An 11,720-nucleotide genomic window follows, 5' to 3' on the forward strand; every position below is an offset into this window, starting at 1 on the left:
AAGAAGAGATTTTTATTTTTAATTCCAAGTCGGATAAGCGCACTATTGTATAGAACGAGCTCACAATGGGCTTAACATAGGTATCTATCTTATGATCAATTGTAACTAAAACTCACGATGTTCCTGCGATATCTTACGGTGTCCTACGTCACTCTTCTTAACTTAAATCGTAGATTTTTCGCAATTCTTTTACGAGAATTCTAATTCTTTCTTCCCTAATACCCTCCTTTCCGCTTTGATAATTTCGTTTAGACGTTTTACGCGATCCACGAGAGAGAACATTGGGAAACTCACACTAAATAATTCTAGGATAGAACAACTTAACAAATCGTGGCAAGCATTTTGCTTCACCGTTTCATTGATTGACAATGATTGTATTGTGGTCACGATACTGACCGAATGGGATTATCAGCGTGAAATGCCTGCGAACAAAATCTTTCTTAATAACGTATGATACGTCAAAGAGTACCGTGGCTATTGAGGAACGATTCATCTCAATCATGTCACAGGATCATCGTAGTTGATTTATGCTCTTAGGATCCAGCATACAGTTCAAAACCGTCCCTTCTTCCCTTCGCGTGTCACCCTCTCATTTTAACCGAATGCACCCCATGGCGCTGACATATCTCGCGTATGGGTCAATATCCATAGTATTCGTAATCAAATGCACGAAATCTCGTCACGGTGTTATGCATACGAGAAATCTATATGATAGGTATCGCTGGATCGTAAATAAAACGCTAATGCAGGAGATATAGCCGAGAAAAACGATCTGTGGATGAGTCGTTAATAAGAAACGATTCGCAGCTGTTTTTGAACGTTTACATCGAAGCTAGATTCGCTCTATAGGTAGATGGTTCTGTACTTTGTTTCCAATTGAGCCGATGACCTCGTTCTCACATCATGTGGAACGTGGATACGCAGCATCGAACGAACTGTTATCTCTAGATACGTTCCATGCGTATATTGACAAAGGACGAATAAAAACGCTGTCAAGATTCCGACGCTTACAAAGTATCATTCTTAGTATAAAAATCTAACGAACTATGTAGATCATCGTCTGTGATCCGTGATGTTCTAATCAACCAGTAGGTCGTTAAATACATCGCGCTCCTCGAGGCAGCCGTCAATGTCTGAAGATCTCGCAAGCGATCTCATGATGGCCAAAAAATGCGTGGGTGCGGGTGATCGTCCTCGTGGTACATTGTCAACTGTTAGTTGACAGGGCACAGGATGCGCCTTTTCCGTTCGGAAAGAGTTTCGCTGGCCACTCCCATCCCATAGAATTACGTTCAATCGTCCATCGATCGAACGTGACCGTATCGTCAGCTATACTTATCGATTGACCCTCGCCGCGTATCTTTCCGCGCGACGTTTTGCTCGAAAAATGATAGAGGCGCCGGTTCCGTCTTCTCCCGTCGATTTGCCCGTCAAATAATTCTTCTGGACGCTGCGGGCCTCGCGATTACGACTCTTTCGCCGTTCAGCTCGCGTCCGCTTCGCATCGATTGACGCAACGTTACCAAAACGCGATTTATGACGAATCATTTGCCCGGTAATTCGATTTCGTGTTGTACGCACGCATCGCTATCGACGATGATGATATCGACGGAACGATAGGAAATTGATAATATCGATATCAATCTGTGCGTTACACTATGGGAAATCGATGCGCATTCCACACTTTCCGCATGATGGCATATACGCGGTAAACGACTGAATTGGGTGATGCAAACGAAAGATCGACTCACAATGCAATTTCTTTCTTTGTCCGTGGGACTACTTAATCGTTGCAATTATTCACAACGTCGCTTACATCTTTCTTCCACGGTAGGGGACGACTTACTTGGTCCATTTACACGTCGAGATAGCGTGCGGATCCATCGAAGGAACGTACCTTCGATTTCACCGGGAACGACGCGCCCAGCTCACAGAAAAAAAATTCCTAATGTCCCCATTTACGTGACGCAACATCCGGCCCGTTCGTGTTTCAGTCACATCGTGTATCGTCTTCATTGTAATCGTCGTTGAGTCTATATACGATTTTTCTATACGAAAATTCCGCCCTTTGTGCAGTCTGGTGTATCGATTCTTTTTTCTCTCGTGCGAACGAAGAAAAAAGGAATGGCTCCTGCGTTGCGTTCAATGCATCGTCGAGAGAGCGCAAATATTTTGTGAATTCCTGGTTCCCGGGTATACGTCGACGAGTGCCATTCAGCTGGATTCATCGACGATATTTGTAGCAAACTCCGAGTCGCAAAGCTTTTTAATACACGTGTTCGTTTTCACGCACTGTGCACCGTGCTTCGATTGTAAGGGTGAACCAGAGAGTTGCATTGTCAGCAGTCCTTTATGCCCACACACGTGCATCGACTCGTCGTGTTCCACCTCTTCGATTTCCTCGGATTTCTCTCGGTTACCTGCATCGTTGAAAGGTTTAAGGGATGTTTCCTCGGGTTTGTCCAACGAGCAGCCAGCTATGCTTCGAAACGATTCTTTGTCACCAACAGGGATTTATTGGTGCAGCTAAAAACCTAGGGGTCGGGGGAGAGAAATCCGAGCTCCGTCTGTAAAATCACGTTACAGAGAAACTGTCTCGGTGGGTGGACTGCGTTTTTGCGGTTGCCAGAATCCTTCCATGCCCGTGGTTTTTCTACGTTCCAAGGCTCCTGCTTTTTACCGCGAACCTCGCTGTCGACTCATCGGCACCACTTTCACGGTTGGTTCCAGCCTCCTGGACCCACGAGGAACGAAAACAGGACCGTGAATATTTTCGAGAGGCAACTTTGCGAGTAATATCGTCTTGTTCTCGTTGTTTCAGAGATGTAACCGCGATAAAAGTCATCTTCACGATTGCAGGAATTGCGCCTCGTCGGCGAAGCAAGAGAATCCCGGGTTCGCATTTAAGCGATTCAATTGATGCGAATAATTACGAAGTCCTCAAAAAGAGCATTCGCGATAGTACCCAGTTACCGCGTCTAATTATGTAAATCGCGATCGAGTCGTAAATTAATTAGCCTCGCTGACTAATTGAAGGCACCCGGACTGGCTTGATCGATCGCGAGTCAGCAACCTCGCCGGAGAATTGCATTCGCGTCGGGTGCCGGCTCACGGAATTCTTCGTCGTCACGGATCGATCCATCTTATCAACTTGCTCGGGTGGATCGTAGCGTTTTTCACGGTTCGACCGTAACACGGAAACGTCTGTGTCGCGAGTCAAACGTTGGAAACTGGTGCGAAGCATGATTCGTGAAAGGAATGATGAAACAGAACGTTTCGTAATTGAGTTTGAACGATAGTTGATTCGGTAGGAGGTTTCGAGAAGGTCAAAAACAAAACTTCCAAGATTTACCAACGATCTTATCGTTATCTAGCGAGATAATCGATGATAAGACAATCGACTTCATTTGTCAAGCACTTCTTTTTACAAGACTTTTGCTAACTATGAAATTCAGATTTATTAGCTTGATAAGAGTAACGTTTTTCCGCTAGAAAAAAAAAGTGATTCGGATGGAATAGAAGAGAGTTTCCAGCAACTTCAGTGGTAAGTTCTGTAATCTTAAACTCGTGTAAAAAGATCGCGCGATTATTCTGATCATTCGTGGCAGTGAAGAACAACGAGGTTCCGATAATTTTATTACACGTTCTCTTAACATCGAATATACCCGATTTACAGCAAGTTATTTCTTCCTTTAAGCGATCGAGCACCAATGCTAGGATTTGTAAGAGAAAATTTGAGTATAGTAACGTTCTTCGAATATATTAATAATTAACGATTCTGTTAAATTGATTAATTATCAAAATTACCATTATACAGTTACACAGGCGAAGTTACACAAACGAAATTCAATTTTCTCTTCAATTCTCGTATCTCGAACGGAGGAAGAATAGAAAACGACGAGGTAAGGAAATCTGGCGAAAGACAGAGGAAGAGAAGAATCAACGAGGAAGTGGCAATCCGAACAGTGTCTTTTAAGTTCTCGCTATTGGATCGTGGTAGGCGTCGCGAGTATATACCGCAGGCACCGTAATCACTGTTATTTCATCGTGAACGGTAATGCTCTGGCTTAAAGCCGCCCTACTTATACGCATTACCCGGGCAAAAGCAACGCGGGCCGCGTCCCCGGGCAATCATCGTTCTCCAGCGTCATTACGAAATTGCTTTGGCAAATGAAATGCGCGGTTATGCGCGAGTACGAACGATCTTTTTAAATTGAGATTTATTGGAAAATCGAGCGTACCGATTTCCGGTGTGTCCATAAACAGGCCCAAGAGTGGACGAAGCCTTCTTTTGCATCGGGTTACGAAGTCGCGATTACGCGTCCGATGATTCCGACGATTTAAACGCGACCAGCAAGAAATCTCCATCGCGAAATTGCTTCCATTTTTCCACGCTACCTCCTACTATTTGTCTTCCCGCAGTTACGATCCGGCGAGGCGATCGAACGCGTTTCGATCGTTGAAATAAGCGGTTGAAGCGACGGAAGACTTCGAAAGACGTCGAAAGAGGATTTCATTTGAAGAGGAACGAAAGAAGTTGTAACGACTTTCGAGGAACGTCTTTCTCGACGAATTTCATTAAACTCGGAGAAAAAACGACGAATGAAATGAAAGTTCTGTGGAGATGTGTATGCGCTTGCACGCGTTCGGACAAACATTTGCCGGGTAAACCGATGAATTCCATTTTCACGAAATTTCACTATTTTAGTTCCAGAATAGACGATTGGTACGTCATTTTTCAGGAACCGTCGATTAACTTCGACGGGACTCGTTAACTCAACTTCTGCGGCCTCGATTCGAAGTTTTCCTACATCGTTCGAACAGTTGACGCTTATTATGCGAGACGAATCGAAACTCGCTACGATGGCGTCGAATCGCGAGTACAACTCTGAAGCTTAGAGACGCGGAGTTGAGCTCGCGGGATCGTGGAAGAAGTTTCAGTTTCGTACCTCTGTAACCCTCTCGGTAATCCATACCGTTTTCTTGAATAAGCGTCTCTTTCGAACGGCTCGTATCGACGATAACGTACTATTGCGGTTGCCCGGATGGTTTCGATATCTGGTTACGTAGCGGAATCTTGGTTGCATTCGCAGCGGATGCAGCCGGTAGCCAGCCGAGCAGGGTATATTGATTTGCCCGGATGCCGGGCCTGGCGCGACGTTCAACGCGCTTCGAGAGGATAATGGCGAGAAGCATTTGCCGAAGCGGACTTTTCCTAACGAGCACAACTTGCCACGATAAACGCGAGTCACGTGCGTAAACATCAGCCGTCTGTCGCTTTTTAACTCGACGATGGAAATCGCGGGTAACCGAAGAACCATTGGCGGCGATTGCTTTTCTTGCGATCGATCCGATCAATGGCTACCGACCATTACGCGCTACTTACCAGATTAATATCGCGATACTGTGCAATGAGAAATTTACTAGCGCGGAATATGCTACGATACGAGGTTTTCGAGTAAAAAGAACAGAGGCATAAATTGCTGGTGAATTTTTGTGAAAGCCATCATCGATGGTCATATCGGTCATGGTTTTTGGGGAACGAAGATAACACAGTTGTAACAGCCGTACTATCTAAATAGCGTGCCTTGCTAATTCGTTAATGGGACATCCTGGCTGACACGCACTTTAATCAGTTTTCAGCACACCGATAACAGGCTATTATTAAGTGGCCTTCGGGAGAATGGTCACCGTGTGGTTCGTCGTACGAGTTTATCGCGGCGGATCGCGAAGGATCGCTTTACTACGCCTTGTAAAAGAAAAGAAAAAAAAAAAGAAAAATTCTCTCGCAATTTAGAATCTTCGTTTCCAAAAAGCTGACAAGTAAAGACTGCTAAAAAAATTGAGAAAAGACGATTAAAAGTAAAAAAGACGCTCGAGTATAGACCGTTTCGTCGAGATAGCTCGCAATTACGTACGCTAGTGCCGCTTATTACTGGAGTGTAGCAAAATGGTCATCGGAAACTGATACATTAATTGTCGTTTCGGACGTAGTCATGAAACACAGTTGCAGTGGAAGGAGGTTGGCTTTCCGTAGCCGCAAATTAAGGCATAACGCGACGTAAGGGCGAGGGACTGGGCAAAAGCAAACGATGTTGCCGGTGTTCGTTCAACTTGGTCTGAAAATGAATTTACGAGGCCATAATCGCCAATTGAGATGAGTACTTGTTGCGTGCAATCGGCCCGGCTCAGACCTTGTGTCGAAGCGTTGCATTCTTCTCGTGTTAGGAACTGTGCTACCACGACTACGTACAGCTCGTCGCAAAATTAGGCGAAAATTAACCGGGACTCGATCGATCGATTCCCATCGCGATATTCGAGCCGATACGGTAAGCAATCGATCGACCCAGCGATTTGTTTGCTCGCGTTTTTCAACGCGACCGCGTTATTCGCTTCGTCGTGCCGCGACAAGAAAGCAAACTTGTCGTCGTCGCCTCGACAAAAACCAATTCCAGCGAAACTGTGTGAAAGGAAGGCGACTTGGTGGATCGCGAACGTGGGAGGAGATCGAACGTATTTCGAACTTGCGACACGCTGTACCCGGGCGAATTCAGCGACGATGACGCAAAGACGATTATGCCGAGCGCAACGTCGGACGTCAAGATTAGCGAGCCATAGTTCGAACCTTAAATGAGAAAGATTTTTCGACCGTGTCTGTTTTATGTAAACGACCGGTTCGATCGCCACTGGGATATTTTGTTCATCTGCGGATTGTCAATTCGAGCATTCGCACGAACGCAGTTTCGTTTGTCCGACGATGCTTGAAATATCCTTCTGAGTTACCTTCTTTTACGATTCTTTAGAGGGGCGTCGTAACTTCTGAATTTTGTCGACGTGTCGCGGTTTCTTTCTGTTTATCGTAAAGAAGCACGAATCTCGAACGAATATGTGGAGGAAAGGTATGTTAATAACGTGCTGTTTTCGAGAGAATGCGAATATCGAATATCGCGTGTATCCGAGAAACAAATGTTCGGCTGTTTAAGTCGATGAAATATTGAGAAGCGAGAGAGCGCGATACATACTTTATTACGCTCGATATCGAAGGTTCAGCGTTTGTCGGATGAACGTATTGAAAGACCGCCATTCGACGACTCCCTTCTATTTTTATATTGTTGCAGTTGGTTACATTTCGATCGGTTGCGAATTTCTTGAACAAGGACCACTCGGATTTGCCAGTTCCCCTTTAGGAAAGGTAGTTCGTTCGATCTTATCCGTAACAAAGAGACTAGCCAGAACAGACCTCACACGTCGATGCCAATGTTTCATCGAGCTTCCCTCTTTTCGATGTAATAGCACTTATCGAATTTATAGATAAGAAAAATCGAGGAAGAACGTATGGACGAAAAAGGATGCATTCGTTGGAAAGGCGCATCGAACGGATGCAATTAGCGTGCCTATTTGTCTCCGAATGGGGGATGTAACGTTATCCCTTTTATTGACGGCTATGCCTCCCAGAATGATCGCCGTGTACAAGAAAGCTCTCGAAGGGGCAGATTAAATTCGACAGGAGGTGTTCGACACGATATTTGAATAACAAAGTGTTTGCTCGTCGGCGTTACGTGAAATCATGGAAATTTTACACCGGGGAGAGGTCAACGGAGGGAAAGAAAATAAAAGTGACGGCGGTGGTAGACGGGGACGCGGACAAGGCAAAGGAGGGATGGGTGAAGGAAGAAAGTTGGTTCGGTGCATTATGACGCCCCGTAAGATCGTCGACTACACGCAGATCCGATCAGATCATACGTGTACCGTGTATTATAATCTCGTGGAAGGGCTGTTAGCCGATAAATTCTTCATCTAGGTGGAACCACTTACAAAAGGGAACACCTTTTCGTGATTGCATGCTTACGGCATGTGAAATAGTGTCCAAATTATAGGTCACGGTGTATAATTCGACGAAGCGTTGAGCAGGGTCGTGCTTCGCCAAAAAGGAAGAAGGACAAAAGGAGAAGAGAGGAGAAGAAAAATAACCGTGGAACATGGGACCCATTTCTTCTTCGTAGATACGCGAGACGCGCTTCCACCTCTTTTTTTCTCAGTTCGTCTGATCGTCAGTCCTTTCCTTTCTCTCCTTCTGCCGATGTCGCACGATTCTTCCGGACGTTTCGGTGACAACCACGAGCGTAATTAACCGATGATTAAAATGGCTCTACGAAAATATCGTGTATGCAATACCCGAATGAGTAATAGGTACGCGTTTGGCCGTTGATTAATTGTCCTTTCGTCGAATGTATCGATATATCGACACGATGGACTGCGCGAGAACGCTTTTAGCGTAGTCAGTCACTGAAAATGATAATAACTAGCCGACTTCGCTAGTTGACGATCGTAAGTCTCTCTTAATGAGGTTAATGGGAGTCACAACCAGTCAGTTTTTCTTTGGGTTTCACTGGTTCGCTGGTGTAGCGATCGCCAGGCACGGCATAGAAATAGTTGGAACGAACGTTTTTCATGCGCGACGAAAGAAAAGTCGAGTCAAGTTCTGTACATAACTACAAAATTGTTCAGATCTGTTCTTATTCCCGTACAACGCATTAATTGTAACGTTAACGCGTTGATTCATAGATGTTCGCGTTATCCGGTGAATGACTCTTTTTTTTTCATTCATAAAGAGACGAAATCGTACGGAACCGCGCTGTTGGCTCCTATCCAGGGACTTCCTTTTGTTCCGACGAATTATCGCACGGTGCCGTGACTTATCGTTTGAAACGCGCGCGCCCTGTGCATGTAAATGTTGACAGAGGCTGGAGCGGGAAGAGAAACAACCCGAAACGGTATGATATAACCAGTTAAGAGGCCATTGGGCCAACGTTCAGACCGCAACTCCGACTTCACTGCACGAGGCAATAACTGCTCGTTGTACGCGCGTCTTGCATTCACTTTATCGCTTCGTTCACCCTTAACTAACTTTACCCTTCTTTTATTTTACGCTTTCACGAGTCGCCATCTGGCTCGTCCTGCGAAACGTTTCATTAGCTTCTTTGTAGAACTCGAACGATCGTTTAATTACTATTAATCATCGTCAATACCCGACATTCATTCGTTGGTGCACCGCAATGCCAACGTTGAAAACAACCGACGCTAAAAATAGAAAAGAAGAGTACCTATCGAGGTATATTTTAGTCGTTCTAAACTTTGCTGTCTGACTAATTTATTAATTATTCGTTTGAACACGCGTCGAAGGTCAGTGTGACGCTATCAATTGTCTCTCGGCCGAGTTATGTTATAAATAGTAACTTCAGTACTAAAAAAAAAAAAAAAAAGAAAAAAAGAAGGAGAAAAAGTAATACAGTGATACCGAAGGTTCCACAAACGTCGATACGATGAAAAAATTCTAAGGATTTCTAATACGCTAGAAATCCGAGAATGAGGAGTTTTACGCGGTTAGTCGTCGATATGAAAACGTAATACGATATACGCGAATTATATACGACCGGTAGAGAGCGTTATATAGCCAATAAGAAACAGTACTCGGAACTCGCGGTAATACGTCTGAAAGCGAAGGGACGAGCCGATGGCGCGAAATTGCACGGCGCGAGTTCCATCGACGATGTCCAACGCGTGTGTTATTCTCCGAATGAATCTCGGCGAGTAATAAAATGACTCGGGGCTAGCTGCGACCGAGCGGACGCGCTGATTACTTAGCGCGGACTGTTGTCCACGTTGACATCCGTAATCGGTGGACTCACGCGGTGGTCGAAATAATAAACGGAAAAGCGTATACGAGCGATCCATTAGTCACGCTACTATTACAACGTTCGGTGGATTTCTCGTACGAACGACGCACGGTAGAAATATCGCGGTCACGATTCAACCTTCCTCGGTAATTCAAACCGCGATTTAGGCAATTAGATGTTGCGCGCGATTTTAATTGACCGACGATGAAACGAGAAACGATCGGCCTGGCTCGGCGTCACGAGTTTAATTCCATTTAGACGCATCGTTCCGGTGAATCGTCGAGAATAGAACTGTTGTAATAAATTTCTCCAAGGTTTAGAACATTCCAACGTGAGGCAAGACCGCGAAACAACGCGTCGCATAAATTAATTAGACCCATTTTATTACGGTCGCGAGGTGACGCGATCGTAAACTCTGATACGCGTTATTGCGAACAAACGAACGAATAGAAATGCTTCGTTGGATTTTTATGCCCTTCTGCGATTCACTAAGAAACTAGACAAGACTTTGGACAACGCTTATTCAAACGTTTTTACGCGAATCACGCATATTTTAAACGACTTCAGCCACGAGAATCTAACACCGTCGGTGATCTTCATTTTCGTAATTGGCTCTTTCTCCCTAGTTTCCGCCGAGCCGCCAGACACGCGCCAAGCGCGTTTTCCTATCGTTGAATTTGGCCTAACCCTGAACGCAACGAGACCATATGTTTGTCTTTGTTGTTCTTAAAAGGAAAACAAAGAAAGACATATGTTCATAGGAAGATCGAGCGATAAACGTCGCTCGTGTGCGTTCGAGATAAAAGTGCAATTATATCGGTGTACTTCGAGCGTATGCGGTATATTTAAATCGAGAAGCGATGAAAAAATAAATAACCGTGCCGAAAGAGTTCCTTGAATCGTCATTGAACGCGTATTTACTTTGAAACGTTGAGTTCGGGGGTAGGCTGCATCGAACTTGCATCGTGTCGTACGGAAATTATTTGAAGCTGCCACAGCGAATATCAACCGGCGCTGTTTGTCGAAATTAATGAATTATACGCGGGGTAGCAGTATATTTTAATAAATACATATTTAACGTGAGCAAACAGCGATCAGGATGATTGCCGGCCGAGCATATTCCGTCCGGATCTTCGTATTCGGTCGATCGAAAGTTAATTAATCCGCTATTTGTTCGATTTACACGATACAACTCGGCCCAATACAGATCCCCAACATGGATGTAACAACGTAGAAAGATACGCTTTTCCTGGGCTGTGTAACGACGCATCGCCTCCGCGAACGATCCCACTGGCGCCAGACTAATATCCCATGCGCATCGCAAGAACGCGAGTTCGTCTTCGGCGGCGAACGGATGTGTCGAAAGTGTTCGAACAGAACGTTTACGCATATCTTAACGCTGAGATTTGCTGGCGTACAGTTGAAAAACGAAGCGCTCGGGTGGCTATTCTGCGGTTTCATTTACCGGTTACGCAAGTTTCCTCGCGCGCTTTTATCGCGTGCCATAGTTATCGCGATGCAAGTACGTTTTGGACTAACGAAGGACTCGCAAAGATCGTTGATTTCACTTCGAACAGGATTCTCTCGGAATTATTTTTTAACACAGCAGCACTTCGATAATTGGTCACGATCAACTGACAAAGTAAACTCGCTAAATTTCATTCATTAGTTGCGTCACTTTCTTTTTGCGAGTTGCAGCAGTGAATATCGTACCTCCGATCCTATCGTGGAGAAAAAGCTACTTAAGAAATGTGCAATTCAAAGAGAAGAAAGAAATAATGTTAAGTGCCACAGATCCTTGTCACTTGACACGAAAAAACGGTAATGTAATATAAAAGCTTTTCCGAGAGGAGACGATCGAAGGCCTTGTTCGTTGATAGTTCGATCGACACCATTCCGGAACGTCGAGTCGATTCGTCGTGGTATTTAGTCGCGCGATTCGCTTGGCCGGTGGGCGAAATGTCGCGATCGATTCGCGATGCGCGGCGTACGGGATGCGACGAGCAAGAATGAAAAGCGGAAACGGGAAAAGGTAGAGTCGCG

The sequence above is a fragment of the Bombus affinis genome, chromosome 8 (assembly GCF_024516045.1).
Source record: "Bombus affinis isolate iyBomAffi1 chromosome 8, iyBomAffi1.2, whole genome shotgun sequence".
Taxonomy (NCBI): Eukaryota; Metazoa; Arthropoda; class Insecta; order Hymenoptera; family Apidae; genus Bombus; species Bombus affinis.